This window comes from Cheilinus undulatus, linkage group 2 (genome assembly GCF_018320785.1).
Source record: "Cheilinus undulatus linkage group 2, ASM1832078v1, whole genome shotgun sequence".
In the NCBI taxonomy this organism is placed as follows: Eukaryota; Metazoa; Chordata; class Actinopteri; order Labriformes; family Labridae; genus Cheilinus; species Cheilinus undulatus.
The window spans coordinates 33,619,631-33,647,250 of NC_054866.1; the positions used below are offsets into that span (position 1 = coordinate 33,619,631).

Here is a 27,620-nt window from a genome sequence, read left to right on the forward strand (position 1 = left end):
ATCAATAGAAATATGTACTGCAGGGTTGACACAATGCCAAATTTTTAGACATGAATACAATATTAGTAGTATCAGATCTTATTAATTCCTGTATTGATGCCTGGCAAAAGGTCTTAAGTGCCCATTACTCGGTAATTTCTTGGTTAGAACAACCAAAAAAGTGCAGGCAAAGTCCTAAACGCTGTCTTATTGTACAACTACTTCTGCAACATATTTATGCAATGTATACAATGTGCTTTTGGTTTAAAAAAATAAAAAAATATTATCACTGAACTGAAATTTGTGAAAACTTTGACACCCTTGAATTATGAATTGCAAAACAAAATAAATTATCAAAAGCTCTGATAACTATATTATTTAGCCTATTTATATCCCTACTTTGGTTAAGCAACTGCAATATCTCTCCACAGCCAAGGTGATGATAAAAAAGGTTTACCACCACTTAATGTTTTATTTCACTTTAAAAACAAGAGGGGTCTGGCTGCAAACTGCAGCTGTCAGGCCACTACTGTGTGATACCGTCTCTGTCAGGGTAAAAGTAATTTGCTGGTACAATGTATGGATCAAGTACTTTTAAATTCAACTTTATTCACAAACAAAGTATGGCAGTTGCATGTATTACATAACTACATTGCTAATATTACAGAATAAGCAACACTTCACAAATAAAACAGAAATAAAGGTCAGAGGTCAAATCCAAGATTAAACTACATATTGACCTGTTTTAGAAGTAGGTAACAAAGTTAAAACAAGCTTTAACTTTGTTATAATATTTAGGTTTTGCGGGTCAGGTTTCTGACTTTTGGTATCCCAACCCTTACCTTAACCCTAACTGAAATTTTATATGATTTTATTTTGAAAGTTTTAGAGTGTATTTTTGACCTGACAGAGGGGGTGTCTTGCAGTCAAGGGCAATCTGAGTTAGCGTAAACGCTCGTGATTAATCTGGAAAGCTTAACGCGTTAAAAGAAAAATAACACAATTTAATCATATGACTAAGTTTGACCACAACTTCCTCCCATAGTCCTCCTGTTAATGTTAGCAAAAATGCGAACAACAACATGGGATCAAGCCATGAGAGCTAATACTGCTATCAAAGACGCTAACAACAGCAACATGGGACCAAGCCGTAACACCAAGCTACACCAGCGCAATCCAGCAGACACAGATTTGTCCCCAAAACGACAACATCTAAGCTGATTAATGCAATCACTAATGGGTCACCAGAGACTGCAGATCATTGACATTGTTGACGACAAGGTGCTTCAAGACATCATCCGGGTCGTCTCGGATGACCCGTACCACAGAACACCTACGAGACCTACTGTCACGAGAATCCGTGAACTGTATGACAGCTAAACCACTGAACATCAGTAAACAGCCACAGCTACCTCAGAGTAACAGCATACCTGATAATTCACTTTACAGCACAAGTTATTTTGTACTTGATGTGTTTGTCTTCTGGGCTCGTTTGCGCTCTATAAATATTATTGCTCAATGAATTAAGACACTCTGATTTACATACCACAATTTGCCCAAAGACACAACATTCTGACTGCAAGAAGACCAACTCTACCAACCAAACCACAAACACCTGATAGAGAAGTCTGTTAGAGTAACCATCAGTATAAACATATCCCATTCATAAACAGTCACATACTGATGGAGGGCAATTTAAAAGTAGTCTTCAGTATAAACTAATCCCATTCAAAAACATTCGCATACTGATAGAAAAGGAAGTTAGAGTAGCCATTAGGATAAACTAATCCTATTCATACACATTCACACACCACTAACCCAGCAGATGGGGCAATATTGGGTTAAGTGTCTTGCCTGACGACACATTGTCATGAGGAAATGAACCCCCACCTTCTGGTTGAGAGACCACCAACTCTACCCACTGAATCACAGTTGTGGGATGCTTGTTTTTTTTAATCTGGGCAGAACAGGCTGTTTGCTGATGGAGACCTGGGCTTGGTTTAGTTCCTAAAACTTACAGGCGAACAAATCAATTTGTTTAATGAGAAAACTGCTCACAGATTTAGTGATGATGAACCAATCAGTGGTCAGCTTATTGAACTGAAGTCAAACTCCACCAGAGAATTCAAATTCAAAGGAAAAGAGACAACTCCCACATCTGCATTTGAGGATCTATGTAATTGTGCAACATCCAATTAGATTGCTCTGACTTATAACTTAATGATTTCTTGATTAGATGAAGATTCATTGGAAAGTGTGAGCGCCTTCAGCTAATGCATCACACCGAGGTTCTCTAAGTTTGTCTAATGGACTCTACCCATAACAAAACAAGCCTTGAGTATTTTGTTTTTACTCCAGCCACCTCTTTCATTTCCAGACCGTTTCCTGGTAACTTTGCCCTCTAGCTGCACCCGATTCATGAGTATTGATCAGCTGGAGAACACAGATACATTCCCAATTCATCCTTTCCTGACCCTTGATGCCAACGGTTTTAGAGAGGATAATAAAAGCTAATTGTTCAATCAAACGGCTTGTAAAAGCAATTTTCCTTAAAACAGTTTCCGTCTCATGTCGAATGAAGAGCTTGTTTGGCTTGATTCAGGCTGGTGGGAGAAAACAGTCATTATTGTTTAAAGGTGTTGTAGGCTAGTGGAAACAAACAAAAATGACTGCCAGTTAGAAATAATCCGTTTTCTCCCTCAGTTAAATGAATTGTGCACCCAATGATTTAACAGGCCTACACTTAAAACCATATTTCTAACATGTTTGCAGTTTCCGGGCATTGCTGTACATGCACTGCTATTAGAAAAGGGTAATTATGCTTTCACTGTGGTAACATGGTTGTTGAAAATCCGCAAGATTGTACAGCTTTATGATTGATACCTTGCCATGTAGTGTATATTTTTGATCCCACATGTGAATCAAGCCATTAATCAAAGTGCTGACAGGACGTATAAATGAGAGTAAAGCCGGGAGGGAAAGAGGAATGGTGTGATGGCGTTCAGTTTCCTGGGTCTGCTGAGGATGAGTTTGACCTCACAGTTATGACAGTGATCGGGCTATTCTACACCTCAGAGCAGGCTCGCTGTTTCCTGAGCGAGTGGCTCTGTCAGTTCTCTGCTGAGTCATGATGACATTGAGAGTGTCCTTTAATAAGCGTGTTACAGCTGCGGCTGCTTTATTGTCTGTCTTCATCTCAGGCTCCTGTGATAGCTGAAGCTCTTGGAAGAAAAAAAAAATAAACCCTAACTAACGGTCCAGTTGGATAATTGAAAAATAATTAATGTGAGTGATGAATACACAAACCCCCCTCTCGCGTGGCAACAGTGGATTTAGTTTCCCCTACTGCTGGGGTGTGTTAAACGCTGTGGGTCCTTCTTATCCGCCGGTATGCTCAGGAATTGTCATCACTTCTGTGGATATCCAGGAGAATGGAGCTCAAAGACAGGCGACTACATCCAATATGAACGCATTCAGTCCAATCTATAATTGATCGAAACCTCGGAGGCTTGTTTTGTCTCCCTAGATGGTCAGCCGGATCTCGTGTAATGAGATGCCTGAAGGTTTTTTGCTTCTGCTGCCTTTCCCCTGAGCTGCTATCTTAAGAGGAACAAAAATCTGACCCCACTCTATAAGCCAGCAGAAAGATAATGCTGACATTGTCTTGTAAATGTGGAAATTATAATCTTCTTTGCTTTGACAAAAACTATGAAATGACAATTCTATTGAATACAAATCTATCAATAAATCAGTGTTGGCCTCATATGCTTTTCCTGATACATGCTGTAGGCGGACTTTTCCGAAGAAATCTCAAAGAAAATCATGAAAGAGAGGGAGCTGGCATCAGATATCTCAGTTTCACATTCTAATGAAAGCATCTTCCCATGCTTCTGCTTTTCTCTCAGCAGCCTGAGTGTTAAATGGGAACAGATGAGTCTCTCACTGCTGTTACATTCATGACTATTTACAATCAAAGTCTATCATAAAGATCACAGAATACATGTTAATGAAATCATTGCACACCTGTCAATAGTATGTGTTGATTTATGAAGGGGAATTTCAAGGTTAAGGTTGTTTTATCATGAAAGAGATTGCAAAAAGAAATGTTTTTCATCATTGCTCAAACCTGACTGCCCTTGTCTTTTTTTCCCTCCTTTTATGCTGCACCAATCAATCTGGAAGGTTGACAGACAGAATCTAACAGCAGTGAGGTAAAATGGGAAGTCTCAGCTGCCCCTGTTGTCATACAGGAGTATTTTAAGTTACAAATCTGGCAGCACAGGAGGATGAGTGTCTTCCTAACAACTGTCTTTGTCTTGTCAAGATAGGACGGAATCATCATGATGGACAGTGACTGGACGTACCACTAGTATGTCCTTTGGCTGAAGTGTCCTGGCACTGAGGAGTTCTCTGTCTTTTTAGTTTCATGTGAAGGCCTGAGGAGACAAAGAAAAAAAAAAAGAAACAGAGTGGTGAAATCTGGGGAGAATGGAGCTGCAAAGTGCAGTGTTTGATACAGTGAAGGGGAGCCATGTTGGAGATTAAGTGAGACCGTCTTGTCCTGGGCTGACACTGGACTTATCACACTGGGCCAGAGGATGATTTGATGCTTGGAGACGTAGATAACAAGCGTAAAATCAGTTGTTGGACTATTGTGGAGGGGTGAAGGACTTCTTGTCGGAAACAAATTTACAACTTTATGCACCTCCCAGTGGTTACTCAGCATTATATCTTAGTCACACGTCTCACTGTCACACTGGCTGTCAGAGTAGCACTAAACACTGGAGCTGGAGTGGTTAATATGCATGGCAGGTAATTGTGGTTTATTGATGATGTTAATACATGTGTTGGATCAGTAGCATTGGTGATAGCATCCTAGTTATCAGTTACCTCAATTTGGACCTGAAAATTGTGTGCATTTATTGCTGGGTTCTGATGCTGAAAATATTTATTCATGCTACTTCTAATCTCCTTTTCACCACTATTTCTACCCATTTTTGTTACGACTTTTTTTTACCACTTTTAACTAGTTTTTGCTGATTGTTACAATTTTTTGCCACTGAGAGCTCGTTTTTGTAACTTTTCATCCATTTTTGCCACTTTTATCCCATTTTTACTGTTTTCTGCCCATTTTGCCACTTCAACCCAATAATGTGGCTTTTCATCCTGTGTTGCCATTCATTTTTGGCACTTCTATTCCATTTCTATTTATTTTTTCTCCATATTTGCCCATATTTGTCCATTTTGCCACTTTTCAACAGTTTTGCCACTTTCTAATTGGCACATTTATACAATTTTCTTGCTTTTCACCCTTCTTTCCCATTTCTTCCTTTATATTGCTGTTTTTTTGTTGCCACAATCTTTTTTGGTACTTTTATCCCATTTTTTTATGCTTTTTGCCATTTGTTGCCACATTTAAACAACTTTTTCCATTTGTACCACATTTCAACCATTTGGACTGCTTTCTGCTGCTCTGTGCCATTTTCTTTTTGGCACTTTTATCCCATTTTTGCCTTGTTGCCCATTTCACTGATTTTTACCACTAATCAGCAATTTTTGCTTCTTCTTTTTATCACGTTTATCACATTTTGGTATTTTTTGCCACTTATTTTTTTGCACTTTTATTCAATTTTTACTGCTTTCTACCCATTTTACAACTATTTACTTTTTGGCAAATTTATCCCATTTTTGCCTCGTTGCTAATTTCACCCATTTTCACCACTAATCGGTTATTTTTGCTATTTCTTTTAACATATTTATTACCTTTTCTACATGTTTTGCCACTTCTTTTTGGCACTTTTATCCAATTTTTACTACTTTCTGCCCATTTTGCCACTTCTCCCCCAATATTGCTGCTTTTCATCCATTGTTGCCATTTGTTATTGGCACTTTTGTTCAATTTTTTTCCCCCATTTATATCAATTTTTTCCACTTTTCACCTGTTTTTGCCACTATGTCTTTGGCATTTTTACCTGATTTTTTAAGGCATTTCACAATTTTTTGGCCGCTCTTGACCAACTTTTTCCATTTCTGTCACATTTTACCATTTGGGCTGCTTTCTGCCCATTTATGCTACTTTCTTCTTGGCTCTTTTATCCCATTTTTGCCTTGTTACCCATTTCACCAATTTTCACCACTAATCAGCAATTTTTGCTTCTTCTTTTTATCACATTTTTGTCATTTTTGGCACTTTTATCCCATTTTCACTGCTTTTGCCCATTTTGCCACTATTTTGTCACATTTAACCGTTTTTTTTTTTTTGCATTTCTTCATAATCATGTAATTGTTTTCTGTTTAAGTTGCTAAAGTATTCTCATCTTTTTTTAGGCATCCTGATGTTGGTGTACATTATGAACTTGCAATGGATTCTGGCATTCCTTTCCTCATAGCTTAGTTTAGTGTGCACATCTATTGTCAATATCACTAATAAAAAGGTCATTCTTTTTTAAGAAAAGGGGTTTATGCAGTATATTTTTTAAAGGCTATATTGTACTACAGCATAAATGAATAAAATTATTTTTTTGTTGCTTTGATAAGAGTGGTTATTATTCAGGTAAAAAATAAAACTTCATAACAGCTTAACTTTACAATGGCCCATAATTTTGCCTTCCTCCATGGCCCCCCTAATGTGGCAGGGCCCCAGAGAGCTCTCGCCTTTATCCCCCCTTATGGGCAGCCTTACGTGTTAGATTGTGAAATGATCAACTGTGCTGTTAAACCCATGACACCTAGACTTTTACTTTGCTTTCTCCTTCATTCTTTAAACTCTGACATGACAGCACAGAGTCCAACCTGACATGAATTGAAGGGATTGAAGTGGCGTATCAAAAAGCAAAAACTTGCGTCATAAATACTTCATTGGCTGGATGAATAGCTGGAGGTGACAAGTCCTAAAGTCCCTCTCTTGCATACAAATTGATGTACAGTAGAGCTGGAAGAAGGACCTGAGTGCAGAGTTCTGTTTTTAATGCATGAAGGCTCTGTGCAGACAAATGCGAGGGATATGGTAATCTCTCTTGGGTTGCGTGCTGCTGTGCTGCAGGCGGAGCTGCGACATGTCATGTAGCTTGTTTTGAATTTTCAGGACAAGTGAGAAACTGAAGGCTTATGACCTTGACAGTCACCTCTCACTGTTCGAGAAAAGAGCACAAAAGCGAAAGAAAAATATCGCAGTAAAAATAGTCCCTGAAGTTATACAGAGCATCATCCCCATCCATCTTTATCACATACACGCATATAACAGCAACAACTGCTTCCCAGAGTAATTATTTGTATGCATTAATCAGCAAATTTTTCACAGTCACAAAATCCCATCACAAGGAGATTCACCCGTTTTTTTTTTTTTTTGTTTTGCCCAGATGAATTCCAAAGCTGTGTCAAAATATGATAAATTTTTCATTATGCTCCCCTTTGCACTTTGTTCTCTCTTAGCTACAATAATGCAGTGAAATATTAATGGCAGGACACACATACATTGTTATAGTCTCAAACTCTGTTTTGCTGCCGCCTCCCCTGCTGCTTATGCTTCTTTCCTGTTGTTTCATAATCAGATCAGCGCTCATATCGCACCCAAAGCTGCCAAGTGGAAAAAGGAGCAAGCTCACTCAATCAGATTATGAATGTTCAAGTGCTTCTCTTGTGTGTTGACTAATGTTCCCTCCTCAGTAGATGATAAATAACCCAAAACAAGTTAAAGCAGCAGCACTTCTAGCATTTTTTAAACTGTAATGCATCCCAATTCTTGTCCTCTAGGTGGTGTTTTCCTGTGACACCAGTGGCAGTCACCAGCTGAGGGGGGCGGCTGATGTGAAACCTGCGATGGACACCTTGGCTTGATACTTGGTGAGTTTGTCCTGTTTTTCAAGTCAGTGCATATTGACTGTGAGCAGTAGCAGCTCCGCCCTGAGCTGGAGCAGCTCTAACTATCCTGAAAATGTTGCATTAGCAGAGATGCATCAGCAGATTGAAGGTGCAGTACTATGCAGATCACCAGTGGGGATTTATGGAATAAATGACTCCGCAATTACAGGTGCAGAGCAGAACTGGGTCAAATTAGCTGATGTTTTCTATTTTTTCCCTCTTTTTTCCAGCATTTGTTTTGCGCAGTTTGAACACCCATTAGGGGGGAGTCTGTCATATAAAATAGACTTTATTACCAAGGTATGTTTGGGCAGACCAGGAATCTGACTCAGGTTTCAAGTGGTTCTGGATGTACTTACACACATTGCAGAGAACATCACATACTGTGCATCTAAACAAAGACTGAAGCTTAACAAAGTCAGTGTCTGGAGGGTTCAAATAGTGCAGGAGTGTGTGGGAGTGTGCTGAATAAACACTGTATGTCTAATGTAGTAAGAACTCTGTGGGCTTACATACTGTAAGATGGCTTAGTACATTATGTACAACCTGCTGGGATTTACATTTGACAATAATAGTTATATCCCAGTATGTCTATGACACTACTTAGCTTCACTTTGTTATGTATACTTCTACAATCTACTAGTAATGCTGTCACCTACACTTTTTATGTAAGGACTGTGATGGTGGTAAAGACCCAACATTAATCACCATGAGCTCAGCACTAGCAGTAAAACCTTCCCTTTGAATGAGCAGGAACCTCAAGCAGAACAAGACTCTTGTCGGCAGCCGAAGCCAAAGAGAGTGATGCAGAAAGAGGGACAAGAGAAACAACAAAGCATTAAATGGAAGAACATCAGTAGGGATGGTAGCTGTATGTGAGGAATTCTGTTTAACTGTTCTAGTAATAATAATAAAAGTAAGGATGATGATGGTAAATGAAGCAAAGAGAGGAACAGAGATAGAGGAGTCTTCATGGATACGCACAGTTGTGCATCATCGGCATAGAAGAGCAAATCTATGGCATGGTTCCTCATAATGTTATCTAGAGGAGGCAGATACAAGGTGAAAAGATGTATGTAGAAGATTTATGATTAACATTTACAAACTGAGACTGATATGAAAGATGTGTAATAACAAACCAGCTTAAAGCAATTCCTGTAATTCCTAATGGGAAGTTTGTGTACTGACATGAGCTTAGAAAAAGTTTAAAACGCATCTAAACTAATTGTGTCAATATATACATTTTTCTGATTGATCAATTATAGAAAAAAATGATGGCATAAAAGAACCAACGCAGATAAAACACACTGATGTCATCACAGAACAATAACAGCCGTGTTGTAAATTTAATGAAAACACATGCTCAGTATTTCCTTTTGAGTGGTATTATTTTATCTATCCCAGGGATGAACACCATCTGAGATTGGTTAACAAGTGAACATATTATTTTTTCCATCCCTGGGATATACACCATCTGAGACTGATTAATAAGTGGACAATCTGCCCACAGTCTGTCCTCATCCCATGTCTGAAAACATGTGCACACATACAGTGGTACAGCCAAAATACATATTTTCATATTTGGTCTTTCCTGCTAATATGAATTTACTCCTGAGACATTTTTTTTAAAAGCTTGTGTAAGATTAGATATTATTAAATCCACGTTAATTTCTTTGGTAGGCTGTCAACAGTAGACTCACTGTGTTGTGAAAATTAATTCTTAATAAGGTAAAAAATGATGTTGAATTGAAATGTGGAAGTAAGAATGACTATATAAGGATTAATGTGAAGTCTCCCGGTAATGCAATCTTTCTAATGCTTATGAAGTATGCAGTTAATTAGGATTAAATAATCACTAAACCTTCAAGTAATCACAGCCCTTTTTAAACAAAGGCAGCTCTAATCTAAAGATGTGAGTCCAACTGAAATCCAGTGAAGTAAATCCACTTTGGGATTAACACACCAAGATAATGCAGTAAGGGTTTATTTACTCTTGCATGAATGTATCTCTATTAGACCAAAACTGGTCTTGCCAGTCTGCATATGATCCACAGTGCCAGGATAGGAATACCTAAAGTTACAGGTTGGTACTCTAACTCTGATGATAACTTCACTCATGGTGCAAATGTGTGCCTCACAAGGAAAACAACAACAACAACAACAACAACAATGATCCAGCAGAAACATTAGCAAATAAATCTCCTCAGGGATCACTGTGCAACAGGCAACATACACATATATAAAACACATGTATGACGGAGAACAACAGCTGTTTTGGGAGGTGATGTGGAATTATTCTCTTACTGTGTGCCACTGTGTGAAAAACAGAGGGGGGAAAGTACAAGAAAATTGTACTCAAGGAAAAGTGCAGGTACTCTGGTTAAAACTTACTTAAGTAGAAATAAATAAAAAGTACTCAATTACAGTCATTTGAATAAATGTTAATAGTTACTTTCCACCCCTGCTACTTACTTACATGCAGGGAAAAGACAATAAAGACATGAGTAGCACTGCTTTACCACAGAGAATGCCAAGTTACTTCAAGGTACTTTTGAAAAAACAGGAAATTATCTGCTAATATCAACTAAAATGGAATATTAGTTGTAGTCTAGAGGCAGAATTTGAATTTATGAAGAGAATTTTTCAAATATATTGGATCACATTAATTTCTTACAACCCCATGAAGTGTCGTGTTCAAGTACAGTAGATATTTTGCATTTGATTTGAATTGTTCCCTCCCAACATGCATCTGATTTCATATTTTGAATATGGAAAGAAACTTCGTAAGTTGGGTCTTTTACATAAGGCAACACATTAGAGTGAAACTTTTTCATTTAAAAAGCCATTTTCTCTATTTTTATTCATTTTCGTTCATATTACCCTTAATGATTTTCTAACAGGTCAGTGCACTGTCCATAATAATCTTGATATTGCAACAACAACAGCAGCAGCTGAGTATTTCTATGTGAATCCACATGATTTGCATGGTTTTCGTTTTCTCTTCAAACATGCAGGGGAGATTGTTGTACTTTCACAGCCCTGAGCAGTGCCTGCAGTATTTCTCTCAGACTGCACACAGCACTCACCAGTGAGGCAGGGGAACATACATCGAGCCTGAGAGGCATAACAGGGGGCAAATTTAGGCTTCAAGCACTCACTCCACGGCTCGTTGCTGTTCTTTTAGCTTATTGCTTTGAACCTATCACTATTTTTATCATCTCGTCTCTGCTCTCATCTTGATATGACAGCTGTTCAGAGGTATTTTCACTCCATCCTTATCGGAAATAACATCAGTGTGTGTACCAGACCTGTCTGTTGCAATCTGTTCATGTCCTGTTTAGTGTTTATTCACCACTCAGTCGGATAATGCAGAAGGCTACAAAATGCTAATGTTCTTTCCTATCTAAAAAACATAGCCCCGCCTATCTACCTGACTAACTTGGCCAAATGCATTAAATATTTGACCCATGTGTGGCACAAAACATGCTCTACCTGGGCTCGTAACGTAATTGACTGCATCTCTAACTAACCCGAAATGGGCCATAAAACACTCTCGGAAACAGTGCAGCAGTACATAAACGCGGCTTCATGTTTCAATTGTACATTATATAGCACCAAACTATTAATTAAAAACCCCGGTGCACGGGAGGATAGAGTTAATGATCTGTGCTGTGTCTTCAGAGGGCATTCAGCTGAGAATAATTGTGTGCATCTAAAGTGCAGTTGGTACCTGTATCCCCTTAACATCTGTCTGCTATACTCAGAGTAGGTTTGCATCCTGAAAATGTCATCGCACCACATCCAGGCAACATATCTGATTCAGCGAGCTGCCGGTAGGTGTGCTTTGCTCAGGGCGTAGTTTTAGGAGACGGTCTGGGCGATTCCCGTGGGGCAGTTGAGTGAGAAGTGGGGGTGGTAGGTGAGCTTATTTTCTGCCTCCTTCTGACCCGCTGTGGTCAGGACCCCTGTGGTTTCTGCGGTCAGGGGAGGGCATCTCTCAGTGCTGAGAACAAAGAAATATGATGGCTCCCACTTGTCCTTCTCTGGTTCAAAGGGAATGGCAGGGCAATGCTAATTAGCCGGCTTGTGTTACCGGATTGAACATAACTGCTGTTCCCTTCACTGCCCCACCCCCCACCATATAGTACGCCTAACAAGCAGCATCTACAACAGTCATGCACCCTGCATAACTCTGCATATTTTGAGCACCGTGAGACATCCTGTTCTCTTCCTGCCCTAAAAAAGAAGAATAATTCCCTTAGTTACTTTTATCCTTTTTTAAGGGAATAAAAATCACCCTTTTTTTCCTGTCAAATCATTCTGTGTTGTGAAAGTGCAGCAGTTTTGGGCTTTATATATTCTTCGGACATCTTGGCCCAGCTGTTCTTTGCAGTGTAGCTTAATCCTGGTTGTCAAGTTTGAGGGCGATAAGAGGCGTTACAACAGGATTCCCCTTCCAGTTCATCTCTGCTCCTGCCAAATTATGCTACTACAAGGGAGAGAAAGCTGTTCAGTAAGTAGGAAGTGAATCCATGTTTTTAATCAGGGATCGAGGGGAGAGTGAGGAGGAGGTCAACTTATTACCCTCTCATATTCAAAATTCCAGTGTGCATTTGTGCCTTCAATCCTATGCTCTGTGCTCCCTTGTTATAGTAATCTGATTCCTGCTGTCAGTGTTTCCTGGAATACTGAGTATCAGCGGCGGTGATGGGCAGCGTCGAGTAGCAGCTGATGGTATTCTTGAGGTTTACGTTGAGATATCATCTCTGCAGCTGATTCTTGTTTCTGCAGCTGTAATCATCATTCAGAATTAATCTGTGTACACTCCGTGTCATGCACGGCTCACAGTAACAAAAGGCTCTGTGAGTTTGCGGCAGTGCAGCTGAATCCGTTTCAAATGATAGTGGAAGGAAAATATTGTGAACTCGAACACACCTGCATGCATGCAAGCACAAGGCAGATACAATAGATGCGTAGCTCGAGGCAAGCTGTGCTCAGCGTCTCGATGCTTTTCCTCTGTTTCTCTCCCTCAGTCAAATATCTTTTTGTTAGTGCAGATGCACTCAGGGTTGGCAAACACATTGAAGAGTGAGTCACTTAAACAGCCTCATCTTGACACACAGCTGACTCACCGTCTATTGATTTCTTCATACATCATAATCTTTTGTACTGTTTGTTGTTATGTATCCATACAGGAGGAGAAAGCTTTGTTTAAACTCCTGTGAGGTTCCTGTGTTTGTCTCAGCAGCATCACATGATTAAAAACTCCACTCTGCTCCTCAAGCATCCTTGTTAGTCGCAACAAACATGACTGAGCTGAGGAATCTCTTTCCTTTCTTTTCAAGAATAACATGACCAGTGTTTGTGCGAGCCTTTCTCCCAGGAGTATTAGAACATAAAAACTTTTATCTGTGTTGTCATGCAAGTGTAAAGCCTGGAGCTCATTCATTCAAAATAAAAGGTGCATTACATTTTGATGCAACCTTTACTGCGGTGTTTAAATCTGAAGGGGTATACTGTTAACCTTAAAGGGGTTCCCATAGCTGCAGAAAGTGCTCACATCTGTCTCCCTCTTATGGATTTGTCACTTCATTCAGTGTTGAAATCAGCAGAGCATCACAAATTACAGAGCAAGACATGCTGTGTCTTGTACTTGATACTGAAGTCAGAGACAGTGAATCAAACTTCACTAATACATTCAGAAGCATCCAGAGTCATTAGAAAACATGCATCGATGCTGCAGTAAAAAAAAAAAAATTCTTAATAATCTGCACTTAGTACCCCATCAAGACAAAGTGAAAACAGAATTTAGATACATTTTTGCAAATTTATTTAAAATAAAAAACAGAAACATCACGTTGACATAAGTGTTCAGACCCCTTTCAAAACACTTAAAATTCACTTAAGTGGTCCCCATTTCTCCCAGTCTTTGCTGAGATGTTTCTACACTTTGATTTGCATCCACATGTTGTAAATTAAATTGATTGGATATGATTTGGATACCTCTCGATAGAAGGCCTAGTTGATAATGCATATTACTGCCGAAGTTTAGTGCTCAGATCTGGGCACAGATCTGGGGAAGGCTACAAAAGTATTCTGCTGCACTGAAGGTTTCCAAGAACACAATTAGAGTTGGGTTGTTTTTTTTTTGATACTTGCGCTAAATAAATACTTTTAAAATGTGCCAGTGCCTAAACAGTATCTAAATGGGTACTCTTAAGTGAAAAAAAGTGTTTCATACAGCCAAACTGAGCAATCAGGGGAAAAGAGCCTTAGTTAGAGAGGTGGCCAAAAACCTGAGGATCACTCTTAACTGAGCTCCAGAGATCCTGTGTGGAGATGAGACTAAGCTCCAGAAGAACAAACATGACTGCAGCTCTCCACCAATCTTTGCTTAGGGCAGAGTGGCTAGATGGAAGCCTTGCCATAGTGCTAAACATATAAAAAAGCCGCTTAGAGTTTGCAAAAAATTCCATGTAAAAGCCAAGTTTGGCACAGCCAGCTCTTGGACGAGTCCTGGTTGTGCCAAACTTCTTCCATATGAACACTTTGGAGGCCACCGTGCTCTTGGACACATTCAGTGCAGAATAAAAGGTTTGTAGCCATCTCCAGATCTGTGCCTTGGGACCATCTTGTCTTTGAGCTCAGAGATAGGATTGTTTGTCCTGCTTGGTTTTTGCTGTGAAATGTGTTGTCAGCTGTTTAAGAGAATCTGGCTGCAGACCTCTATAGTGGAGCATTTTGGCTCATCTGTTGTAGGCCTTTACAATGGGGCGACCTCGACCGTGGGGTTGGAAGTGGTCTACTTTACCCAAGCCACAATCAGAATAACGTTCTTAATGATGGTGGCTATTATTCACAACAGCAGAATTTTATGACTAAAAACCGAAAATTTTGAATTTAACACACCGCAAACTAAGGAAAACCTAAAGAGGGTTAGGGTTAGGCATCCAAACCCTAAAGGTTAGGATAATGGGGAGGAGGGGTTAAAATTAAAACTCCCCACAAACTAAAGAAATCCCAACAAGGGTCGGTATGTCACTTTTCGCCCCATGGTCAAGGTCCCCCCATCGTAGAGATCTACAACAGATGTCTTTTCAGCTCTGAGGCTTTCTATAGAGAGGTGTTTGCCTGTCCAAATCATGTCCAATCCATTTATTTTACCACAGGTGGACTCAAATCAAGATGTAGAAACATCCCTGCAAAGATCCATAGATCTTAGAGGAACCTGAGATAAATTTCAAGTGTTTTATAAATGGTATGAATACTTAACTTAATTCTCAGCCTAATATTTTTGTTTTTTTATTTTCAATAAATTGGAAAAATTCAAAAATTCAGTTTTCACTTTGTCATGATTGGGCACCAAGTGTAGCTCAATCAGAATATATATATATATATATATATATATATATATATATATATATATATAGTTTTGTTTTGTTTTGGGGTTTTTTTTTGTTTTCCTGCAGCATCAGGCTGCAACATACAAAAGATTTTAAAAGTGAAGCTGGTCTAAGTTGTTTGTTAATGCTATTTGTAATGCTATTTAAAGACTGGAAATACATTAATGTTGTCCCTTAGGCAGCTAAGACCAACAAAAAGAAATCTCATCAGTCTCAAGTTAATTATGCTTTGTTGTTTATATTGTATGTATGGATGATACATGTTCATGCACAATAAAGTACAGTTGGTACAGCTTTTTGAATTAATGGTGTACTCACAGGAATAGTTTTTTGCATTAATTAATGATGAATGGTGGTGTTTTTGTTTTTAAGAGATTCAAAGATATTCTCATAAGGTGCTAAAATGAATGTTCACCACTGTGGTCTTCTATGCATAAAAGAAAAGTTTTGTATTTAAACAGGTATTTTTGGATCTCTAGCATAGCTCAAGGGAAGATCTTCCACCACCTGCGGTGTAGAAACAGAAACGCATTTACTGCTCTCCTTCATCATAAATGGGTCCATGTGAACATTCATTCTCCACCCTCTGCTCTGTGAGATGCTCATGCCAGTATCAGTGTCCATCTGTGCATTGGTCTAAACAACACCAGGACAGGAGACCCCCTTGTTTTTTTTTTATATCTATTCATATCATTTACCCAATGCTGCGTTTGGGAGTGGGCCGCATGATAGTGGCAGACGAGGAGCTGGTTTTGAGCCACAGCTCATCCATTGTCTAGCATGCTGGAGAAAGAGTGGGAGCCCCTAAAGAGGCCTGGCAGAGTCTCTGCTTCCATCTGCCTGTATGCCTCGCCATGGAGCCCAGCTCGCACCACTTGAGATTATACTCACGTCCAAGCTGTTACTGTAATTTGCATTGGCTCATAGGCAGAGGAGAGTGAGGAGGAGGCAGAGGAGGAGCTGTGCATGAGGCAGGGATGTTATAAGTGGTCCTGGCAGCACAATGAGCTTGCCTCGGTGTAGTATTATGGACAAGTGGCATGAACAGAGCAATATTAAAGTGCAATAATGGCTCTGAGCAGGTTGCCCTGCTGTCTAAGATGATTGTAAGTGCATGGAGTAAATTATAGATATGTAAGGTTTGAAAATATCCTAGTCACACATGGTACAGTGTTGTATTTTTCAGAGCTGCATTTTATCCCTTCTTTCTGTTTCCAGTGTATGAAAACTAACAGGCGGAAACCATGAATCAAGTAAAACAACTGAGATTCTGCAACACTATACCCTTTTGTATGTACCTCTCTAATTGGCAAGTGTTATGTTCTTTTCTTTGCCATTCATTTAGTAAAAGGTCAGGCACCTGGAGGAAAAAACCCACGCATAAACTGAGAGAATAAGTCTGCCGAAGATAGAGCCAGGGCAGAAGATGGGATAACACACACGCTGCCCTCTCCTTTCAGATCACGCATCAAACCTGGGAAGTGATCCTAAAATCTTTTTGAGAATTCATTCAAACCCAAGGCAAAGCTTTATTTACAAACCAGTTTTCTGATCTGAGCAGGAGCCTGCATTGAACATAATTCATTTGGGGAAACATTGGATCCTTGGGAGTCGCTTGATGCTGAATTTTGAATTAACTTCACGTTTCACACAAATTGAAGGGAAAAGATCCAAAAAGAGCACTTTCAACTCACTCCCATAAACATTCTCTGATGTTTCTTTGTTTTTCAGGTTTATTTGTTCCTCACTTGACAGTGCCTGGCCTTCATTTTGGTTTTGCAGCCAACTGATCAAATGAACTGATTAAGCAGAGATGGAGAATACAGCACAATATCTGATAATACCACCTCCACCAAGTATGCTGTGAATGTGAGTATGTGTGAGTATGGTGCAGCCACCAGCACAACCACCCAGAATGAACCATTTCCATCTGCTTTTTATTTCGTCTACAGTATTTAATGCCTTGTCTCCTTAAACAATGCCCGGATGATTTTTCATATCAATAGATCTTAACATTTCCTCATACATTTCAGTAACAGCACACATTTTGAAACTTATTTGAAACTCAAACAGATTTTTTATTTGTCTTGAAGACCTAGTTAGAGGTCTAAATGTCACAGCAGTTTTAATCAATTTTATTCCCTTTAGCAAGTTTCCCAGACATCAACAATTTCAAACTGAAGTCAAATAAATGTTTCATAGCACTGACTTTCCATTAAAGAGAAAGTAAAATGATCACAAGGACTGAACTTTATTAACTTTGTGCAGAGCCATGAAAAAAATATACAGACAAGTGATAATTATGTGGCTGATAATAGAAAGCTCAATCTGTTTTTCAGGCTCTAATAACAGGCCTGACAAAGGTTTTTGACTAAAAAGTCCAAGCATGAGCTCATCTGCTGTAATCCTAAAGAATGCAGTCATCTAATGGCTAATTATACCGGTATGTCATGGATGTTATGCATTGACCTGATTTCCCCAAATAACTGTGAGGTTGAATGAATAGAGGAAGATTTTTCACAAAGTAAAACCAGCCTATTTTTATCCTGCCATATGTTTGAATCTAGATTAAAAAAGACAGAGATGAGCTGATTGGGTCATGATATTCTGCATTTTAATGCATTGTTTTTGACCTGTAGAAAATATGAAGCACTCATTATCTTCCATATAATACAGAGCTGTAAGGAACTGCACCATGAAGTTTCACTCAGTACAGTTTCATGAAGTTAGAAAAAAAACATAAATTGCTGCATTAGTCCAACTAAGACTAGAATTTTTGATATGCATGTTAACATTTTAGCCTGACTGAAATGGTAGTAAATCTAATTTCTCTCAGTTGAAATAACACAGCAAGATAATGCAGGTGGAAACCAATTTAGTGATATCTGGCCTACAAAACTCCTCCCTTCCTTGATATTTGATTTCAGATAGACTGCATGGCAGTGTGCTAGCTAAGCAAAAAAGCTACTAAATAGCAAACAGGCTTGGTCCATAATTTCCACGTTGATAAGTATACTAACAGTAGCAGAGGTGTGTTATAATCTGCTTTCAGATATCATCGTAACCCTAGGGAATTGTGTGAACTGTTTTTGTTCTTAAAGTTAAGCGTGTAGTATGTACAACATGGAGTTGTAAGATTTGTCCATGTTTTTATCTTCAACCTTACAGTTTACTAACCTGGCACGCCAGGTAGCACTTGTAGACAGTGTTTAGGAAAGGGCAGAGCCTTTGAAAAAAAAACTTGGAGGGTGATTGGATGAACGTTCTGTCTGTCACATCTTTACGGGCCAATCAGAGCAACAATACACATGACGTAGCCGCTACCGAGCTACACCCCTACCAAAGTAGTAAACTCCATAGAGAACTGCATAACGCAAACCATGGTGACTGTAGACATGTCAGTACATGACTTTTGTTGTTTTTGAAAAAACAACTCACTGCTGTTCTTTGTTCTTCTTTTAACAAAGAAATGTCGTCAAGTTCTGATAAAACTGGCTTTAGCAGCATCCACGCTAATGTCTTCCACCATTATTGCACTGGCCTCTTGTTGCTGTTTGCTTAAGTCATGATTCGGCCACACCCGAAAGTACTGCCCCTCAATGCTGATTGGTCCTGTCACTTTCTAACCGGCCCCAACGGTTCAGACTGGAGCTTTGCAAGATGGATTCACCAGTGAGAAACACGAAAATGGGTGTATCCAAATGCTTTGCAAGGTTAACAGTTTACTGCTTGTGGTAGCAGGGTCAACAAGGAGACGGTCTGTAATAACTAGCTGAAACTGAGCATAGAGCCATCTACTGTAATAAAGGCTAACATGGCAATAGATAAACTGATTCCCCTGCTGTTCATGTTTACTGGGACATGATGGTAGTCCAGTCAAATGGTTTAATCAAGCTGTAACAGGAGCTTGACTTAACTGTGCATGTAAACATTACTGTGAAGAGAGGATTTTGGGGCCTCTGTGGACTATTATTATGCAAGACATAAGAAAGAGAGAGAGAGAGAAAGGCATATTTTCATTTTAATAATATTTCTCTTTCTCAGACCCAATTTTTGCACAACAATAAGAAAAACGGTCTGCTATGAAAGATGAATAAATATAATACAGCAGAAGTTATGATTTGTAAACTTTTTTATTTTTGTCCATCAACCAGATTCCTAGCAGTAGTATTTCTTTTATTATTAACATTATAACATAGAAATATTTATTTATTGAACTGTTCATTTGATTGCACTTGTGATATGTTTTGTTTTTTTTTTAAGACACTGGTACGTCTTTCACAGGGAAAGTGTAAAAAAAATTTTCCAAATCTCTACCAATGCCAACCAGCCCATTCTGCAATTGACTCTTGTTTGGTGGATTGGATGATTGAAGACCCAAAGATACACAAAGTAAAGAAACTGTTTTAGACAGTTGCAGCTTGAATCAGGCCAGCTGATCCTATGATTGAGTCTGTCCAATTTTTGAATGTACAAGCTGATTTGTGTGAAATGGGGGATAAAAATCTTGTTTCGATAGGCTATAGACACCAATAGTTGTTAAAAGCAGAGCATTTTGTTGTTAAAATCATGCTTTAATCCCGTCCTTTCCATAAGCTGTGCACAAAAGCAGGACACACAGCAGTATAAAAGCTTATATATGAGAAATTTGCTGCAGTAGGTAAATGTTTCTGTGGAAAATATTCTTTCCAGCAGATATCTTAGTTATTAGAAGACTGAGCTAGCGAAACATTTTTGGGTTTTGATGTGCTGTGGAATTACTTTGCCACTCTACAGTGGTGATGCAAGAAACATGCATCGCAGCATCTTTATTGAAGGGAATCAGTAATAATTCATGATGGAAACATACAGCCCCTGTTGTGGATTATCATGTTGAAAAAGATACAGAAAAAATCTTACAAAAACAGTAAACTGTCATGTTATGAGAAAAGAGAGAGAGAACTGTGGTATATGCTCTCTATGTATGAAGCTCTCTGAATAGTGTGACTGTAAGAGTTATCTTTTCCAAATGTTTCAGAGCATACTGTTGCTAGTTTCGACATGTCTCGACGTGAATCTTTGGTCTGACCTGAACTCTGAAATAATTTGAAGTTTCAGTGCCTCTCTTTTTTACATTCTGTAGCTATCTATTTGAGTTGAAACAAGGTACTTACATTTAAAACTCAGCCACTTCAGAGTCCACCATCTCATTTAAATTGGAACAAAATTAATTTCTGGATATAGTTGGCAATGCAGAATGCACTGGATGGATCCATTACTTTTTAGTGAAAGGATAAATTTGTTGGCCACAGTGATGGAGTCTCCAGCCTTAATGATGCAATTGGTTCAAATTCTCCTTCTGAAGGAAGCAGCTCATGAATTAGACTAGAGCTATATGCTCCTAGATGGGCCCTGCATTACCCTGTAGTGGTTTATTTCCTCTACAATGACCCACTCACTTTACAATATCACCTGCCACAGCTCCAGGGATTGTACTCTGCCACGTTTCTAAAATTATTCCATAAATAAAACGGACATTTTACATACTTATCTGAGGTCAGCAAATCCAGGATTTGTTTGAATCCTTTCAAATCCGGCAATTCTCTACATGTGCTGAGTGACTGATCTTGGCTGACCCATGCTTTAACCCATGCTCTGTCACTGTCCATTTGAGCTTTTTGGTTCTTTGGTCAAATCTCTGCTTTTATCTCTTTGCTGATCCTGCTCTGAACCTGCATGTCTAAGAAAGATATCACCCAGCCTTCTTTTAACAGGGTGAAATACTTCTCACTGCCAAAGTGTGCAGGGAAATGCAAACATCGGGTGTTAGGTCTGAGTGTTGAGGATTTTACCATCAAAACCAGATTACACTGGTGACAGAAAATAAGTCTGTGTATATCAGTAGTCAGTATTCTCATTTTAGGGCTGATTAGCATCTGTAGAATGGGAGCACTTGTACAAATTGAGAATTTTGTGAAAATTGATTTAAAGAAAAAAAGCACAAGGTCAAACATTATGATAGCCACGGCATTGGATTTGTAATATTTCAAGAATGTCAAAATGTGCCGGCAATATCAAGAAGGAGGATATGAATAAAAGAAATCTGTTGTGAGATTCCATTCTTCCAAAGTTGGCTCCACAGAATGCTTTATGTGCAAGGCAGAAACATTTGGCATGTAAATGAGGCATTGAGGATGCACATGTTATGTTAAAACCACTGAATGCAATCTTATAAGTCTTTGTTAAAACTTCCCAAGGTAATGTGAACTTGACTATGTATGAAGAAAACGTTTTCTTTCTAACAAAGCTTGCTTCCCTTTATTGTGGATGTTGGTGTTTTGTGATTCCTGTGAACAGTGAATTTCCAACCTGCAACATAGAGCCAGGAGGAAAAAAGAAACACAAACAAAACATTTTAAAACAGTTTGACAAAGGCCATGTAACATAATTAAGAAATAGCTTTCTGCATACAATATACACTGTTGGGAAAAAAAGTTGCTATAAACATTAGAACACACCTCAGTGGCACTAATGTGACCACTACATAACGGTGCATTGGTGTCTGCGTGACTGCATATTTGTGTATAGGAAACTTGTGGTGAGCTGTAAACCATTATCAATCACTAGTAAAATTTCTACCACGAACTGGATTTTGAATGCATGTGTTGTGTTGTAGTGCACACACAAGCACATACAATGCTGCCACTGGCATAATAGAGTCAAATGTGACAGACAACAGCTCAGTCTGAGCACAGTCAGCATCAAGTTTTGCGAGCGGAACATCTCCCATTTGTGTCCATGTTATGAAATTAAAGCACATCAATAAGGTAAAAGGTGAGTTCCTTTTCCCCTAAGTTTGATTTCTGCAATAACAGCAACATGAAGAGAGTGTGCTCACTTTGCACAGCGTCTCTGTCAGTCTGTCTGGGGGTTTTACACCCAGCCCAGCAGTGCAGTGACTTGCATTACATTTCTACTTAACCATGTAAAGCTTGAGTATGTAACATGCTATGAGAACTGTGTAGAATCAACTCTACTCCCCCTCCCATCCAGTTCTTCTCTGTGTTTGAGCTCCGTAGCTCCGCCCCTCTTCTCACATACCTCCTTGCGAATGTGCATGTCTGCTGAATCGAATACTGATGGTGGCAAAGCTCTCGTGGAGTGATTTTGCTCTGCTTTTCCACTAAAATCAATGGGCGAATTACAGGTAAGAAAACACTTCATCTCAGCATGAACAAATTCTAAATAGGACCAAACACCGCTGGTCATTCCGCCATTGTATCAAGTTTTCACTGAGCTGAGAGGCACAAGCGCACCTACTATAGAGGCCAATAGGAACACTCCCTCTGACCTGTGCCTTGATTGGCTGCAAGTACTAGCCTCCTCATTGGCTGGAGCATTGTCCCTTTCTGGTTTTCCTCAAGTGAGAGTGCAGCACGAGGAGGTGATGCAGAAGTGTGTTATTTTGTTAAATGGCTTCAATAACAAGATCCTGATGGGTTGTGTTGTTTTTGTGGGCATACAACACTAAAAATAAATCACTTACTACAGCTTAAATAGTTAGTTTTAACTCATGACTCACATGTTTTGAGCCCATAATGACTCAAAGATGCAGGCTGTGGGATTTAATGTGAGAAGCAGTTTTTAACTGCAAGTTAAATCAATGATACTTCCAATAAAATCCTTCTCAATAAAAGTCTGTAGTTGTTGCTTTACTTTTAATAAAGAAATGTCCAGCTCTGATAAAACTGCTGCTATCGTTACATCAGTGCAGCCATTGTTTACTGTCTTGCTGTACAATTAAACCACGCCCATAAAAACCCCAAATTCATGCCCACGCCCATTAGGGGAAACATGATATCTTTTTCCACTTTCAGTGGGATATTTATTCTTCTTTTAATAAAAAGGCTGTCTGTTCTTAGAAAAACCGCTGATATAGCTATGTCCAAGGCAGTCCCATTACTGTCAACAATTATGTATTGGCTTGTAGGACAACTAAACCATGCCCCTAGCTATACCCCCTCATTCTCCCTGAACAACTCTGATTGGTCCACCAACTCTAAGACTGTGCACAAACATTCAAATTGGAGCTTTGCAAGATGAGATCTGCCTAATGACAGGCATCAAATCTGGCCAGTTCGTCCATAATGGATACTTTCAAAGACCATGTAATAGCAACAATTATCATTTCTGTCTCACTGGGAAAAGCACACAATTTGGATGTCACAGATTCAGGAAAAGAAAGGCATCATATTGAAGAAATTAAGCAACAACAGTTACAAATTCACTTTTTTCACAGAACTAGGGTTTTTTTTTGTTTGTTTTCTTCTTAAAGTCTCAGTAACAACTGGAGAGGATGGTAAATAATGACTGGTTCATGCTGATGAAGTAGTGTTTTTCAAAGCAGCAGGTGTTCCCCTTAATTTACTTCATTCTCTTGGTTTCAAGCCAATTGTAGATAAATCCACACCTTATGAGCATTTACTGCCCCACTGCCACTGTGTATGTATTGACTTTGGAAGGTGCTCTAATAGACGCAGAGACAGGATTAGTGAGGCTCAGAGGCCCTGCAGTGTATATATGGATATAATACCTCCAATAAATGTTTGACAAAAGTTCTGCCTAAACCTACTTTGCTCAGGCTTTCCTATGAAGTGTGTCAAATTGAAGCTCTGCAGTCCATTATTTATGTGCACTGAGTGAATCACATGCAGTCATACCTCGTGCTGAGGTTGTAACACACACTCAGAAGTATTACAGCCTTGAGTGAATTTGGACTGCTGTCTTCTATATCAATTAGAGCCCTGTGAGTTTTTCATTATTGGGTCCGGTTTATACCATAGATTTATTCATGTGGATCCTGCAGGTAATAAATCTCAATTGTTTTTGTTAATTAAATCATACCGCAGTCATGAAGAAGAAGGTACATATTGGTTATTTACTTTGTGTTTGATTTAAGATATAAAATGATGAATGGGGTGATCTGTAGTTAGTTAGATGTGTGTGTGAGGTGAAAAAATGCTCAAGTTCAACAGGAATGAGATTCAAATGCTTGCAGCTCCGAGGCTGCACTTAGAGGCCCAGTTACAGGAGCTGCATACATGCTAACAAACTCACAAGGACTGTTGTGTTGTAAAGGTTAGGTGATGTTTAAGTAGCACAAAAGTCATCTTTAAGTCACTTTTCTCTCGCTCTCCCTTGTTTCTGAATCTTTCCACTTTCTCTGAAATAAAGGCATAAAAAGCCCAAAATTGATCTTTAAAACTGCTATGTAGAGAATTTAACTTGATATGAAACAGATGGAAATTAATATTGATGTTTCTTTATGAGCTATAAAAAAATCAAACAAGACCATCTGCATAAAGATTGAAGATGTCTGTATAGTTTTTTTTAATGCCTGGAACTAGTGTGGGTGTTGGGGTAGATGTCAGACTAGGTAATAAAGAGCATGCTGCAGAAATACTTTTTTCCACAGCAGAGATTCTTAAAGTGAAATAATTTTAAGTACAGCAGGATGAGTTACTCATTAAAGGACAAGTTAGCAAAGAGATAAAGCATACCACTTGGTACACGTGTACACTGGGGTGAAAAAACAGATACAAACTTGAAAAAAAAAAAAAAGATTCTGGATAGGGGTCTTAATTTACTTTTTTCTTGATTTCCCAATACATTATCCTCTACTAGAGATGGGACCATCATTTACAGTAATACAGAAGTTTAGTTACATGACATTTTTTGCTACATTACAGCTTTTTTGCCTCATAAAACCTATGACTCTACGTAAACTTAACCTGGTAGGTGTGATGCCTAAGCATGACTTAAGTGGCAACCTTTTTAAAGTTAACTGTGCACTGATGGATTTTTCATAGCATATCAATTGAACAATGAATTCCCCTTTTGCCACTTCTATAAGAGCACTCGTCTCAACTGCATGAGTTATACACTATATTGACAAAAGTATTTGGCCACACCTGTTCATTATTGAATTCATGTGTTCAAACTCATGGTTTGATTGGATTCCTAACTCTAAATTAAATGTTTTGCATCATGCTCATCTTTTCCCACATCCTCATTTCATTGTCTAAACTTTACTTTTCAAGGCACCACAAAATGCTTTTGTATGGACAATGTGGACAAAAGTATTTGGCCACATCTGTAAATGAATGAATTCAGGTGTTTCAATCAGATGCCACAAATTTATAAAATAAAGCACCTAGAAATGTGGTCTCTATTTACAAACATTTGTGATACAAAAAGGCTTGTTCTGAAGAGCTTGGTGACTTCAAGAATGGTACTGTGTTGGATGCCAACTTTGCATTAAGATGGTTTGTGAAAATTCATTCCTGTTGGATATTCCAGTCAACTGTAAGCGATACCTTTAGAAAGTGGAAGTGTTTAGGAACAACAGCAACTCAGCCACAAAGCGAAAGACCAGGTAAAGTCACAGAGCAGGGTCAACGACTCCTAAGGTGCATGGTGCATAAGAGTCAAAAACTCTTCTGATCCATAGAACTCCCGCTGGTATTAATGTGAGCGCAAAAACTGTGCGGCAGGATCTTCATGAAATCAGTTTCCATTGCCAAGCAGCTACATGCAAACCTTACATCACCAAATCCAATGCCAAGCATCAGATAGAGTGGTGTAAAGCACACTGGCACTGGACTGTGGAACAGTGGAAATGTGTTCTGTGGAGTGACACATCAATTTTCTATTTGGTAGTCAGATGGGCAAATCTGGGTTTGGTGCATGCTGGGGTAACGTTACCTGCCTGATTGCATTGTGCCAGCTGTGAAGTTTGGTGGAAAGGGATAATGGTATAGGGCTGTTTTTCAGGTTTTAGGCTAGACCCTTTATCTCCAGTGAAGGGCAATCTTAATGCTTCAGCATACCAAGACATTTTAGACAATGCTATGCTTCCAACTCTGTGGCAACAGTTTAAGGAAAGCCGTTATCTATGCTCACATGACTGTGCCCCAGTGCTCAAAGCAAGGACTATAAAGACATGGTGTGATGAGTTTGGTGTGGAAGAATTTGACTGGCCCACTCAATGCCCTGACCTCAACCCCACTGAGCACCTTTGGGATGAACTGGAATGCAGATTTCAATTAAGGCCTTTTCGTTCAACATCAGTGGCTGACCTCATAAACGCTTTACAGAATGAAGGGGAAAAAGTCCCACAGAAACACACCAAAATCTTGTGGAAAGCCTTCTAAGAAGAGTGGAGGATGTTATAGCTGCAAAAGGGGACCAACTCCATATTAAAGTATGTGTATATGATAGTAATTTGTAATACAATGTCGTAACAGTCCCTGTTGTTGTAATGGACAGTTGTTCAAATACTTTTGTCCATATAGTGGATTATGTTACATCATTTTGTCTGCAGACCTTTCAATAAGCTGTTCACAGAGTGTATTGTTATTATTTTTGGTAATATCCAATTTTGACAACCTCAGAGCAGACAGTGCCTTGTGCCCTGCCCGAGATCTTTGGCCCTCTTAGGGGGCCCGACCCAAGGTTGGGAACCAGTGCCCTATACGTTGAACACTGACACATTAGTGGTACCTTGGTTATCTTGTTTTGAAGCTTAGGGCTACTCTCCAAGCTGATGTAATTGACAATTTTGTAGTCAGAGGCTGTCCTATCTTAGCACTTGGAACTAAAAATATACAGTAATACCTCCTGGGATGTCTCAGTCCTGCATCTCTTGAATTGTATTATTAACCAAAATAGATGAATTGTAAATTACAGTGGTTTTATCCTTCATTACAAAAACACAATAGATCTGTGATAGTGGCTGTGGGTGCATTCCTAAATGTGCTTGAATAAAAAAATCAGTGCCTTATTCTAACCTATTTAAATGGGTTGTTTGTTCTTAATTCTGTTGTGTAATCAACAGATGGTCTCCAGTTATTCAGACATAATTCCTTTCTTATAGAACAAGCAGGTCAGTAATCCAGCTTCAAAAGATGACACCATCTTCTATTAACGATGGATCAGTGCACGACTGTATTGTTGTAGAATGAATACAAGGATGGTTTTCTTTTCAGTTACTTGATACCTTTTCTCTCCATGGTGTAAATCAGCTCTTTGCTTCAGTCTGCTGTGGCACCAGAGCACATAACAGGCATACATAATACCTTGTGAGGGTATGTACAAAGCAGGATCAATGCCGCATAGGAGCCTTGGGAGGAGGATTTTAAACCAAGTGTGGATTCCTCAGCATCACAGTCCCACAAAGTGGCACCATAAGGCACCAATTGAGAGGATCTATTCAGTGTAGCCAGTGAGGAGGGCATGGGGCCGCTATACAGAAAGATGTGATTAAAATGAAACAGCCAGTGGATAAAATGTTGAGTGTAGAGGACAAATAAAACTGTCACCACATGGGAGCACATGCAG

General features: G+C 39.1%; 1 protein-coding gene across 2 annotated transcripts in view; it reads left to right on the forward strand.

Moving 5' to 3' along the window:
* Window positions 1-27,620, forward strand: part of lrfn1 (leucine rich repeat and fibronectin type III domain containing 1) — a 207,197-nt gene that overhangs the window by 151,862 nt on the left and 27,715 nt on the right. The window contains exons 3-4 of one of the 2 annotated variants that reach the window (XM_041808469.1): window positions 7,732-7,821; window positions 16,974-17,111. The gene's annotated coding sequence lies outside the window, so the exon portion shown is untranslated. The remainder of the gene's footprint in view (window positions 1-7,731; window positions 7,822-16,973; window positions 17,112-27,620) is intronic. The other variant, XM_041808461.1, reaches the window with a different exon arrangement.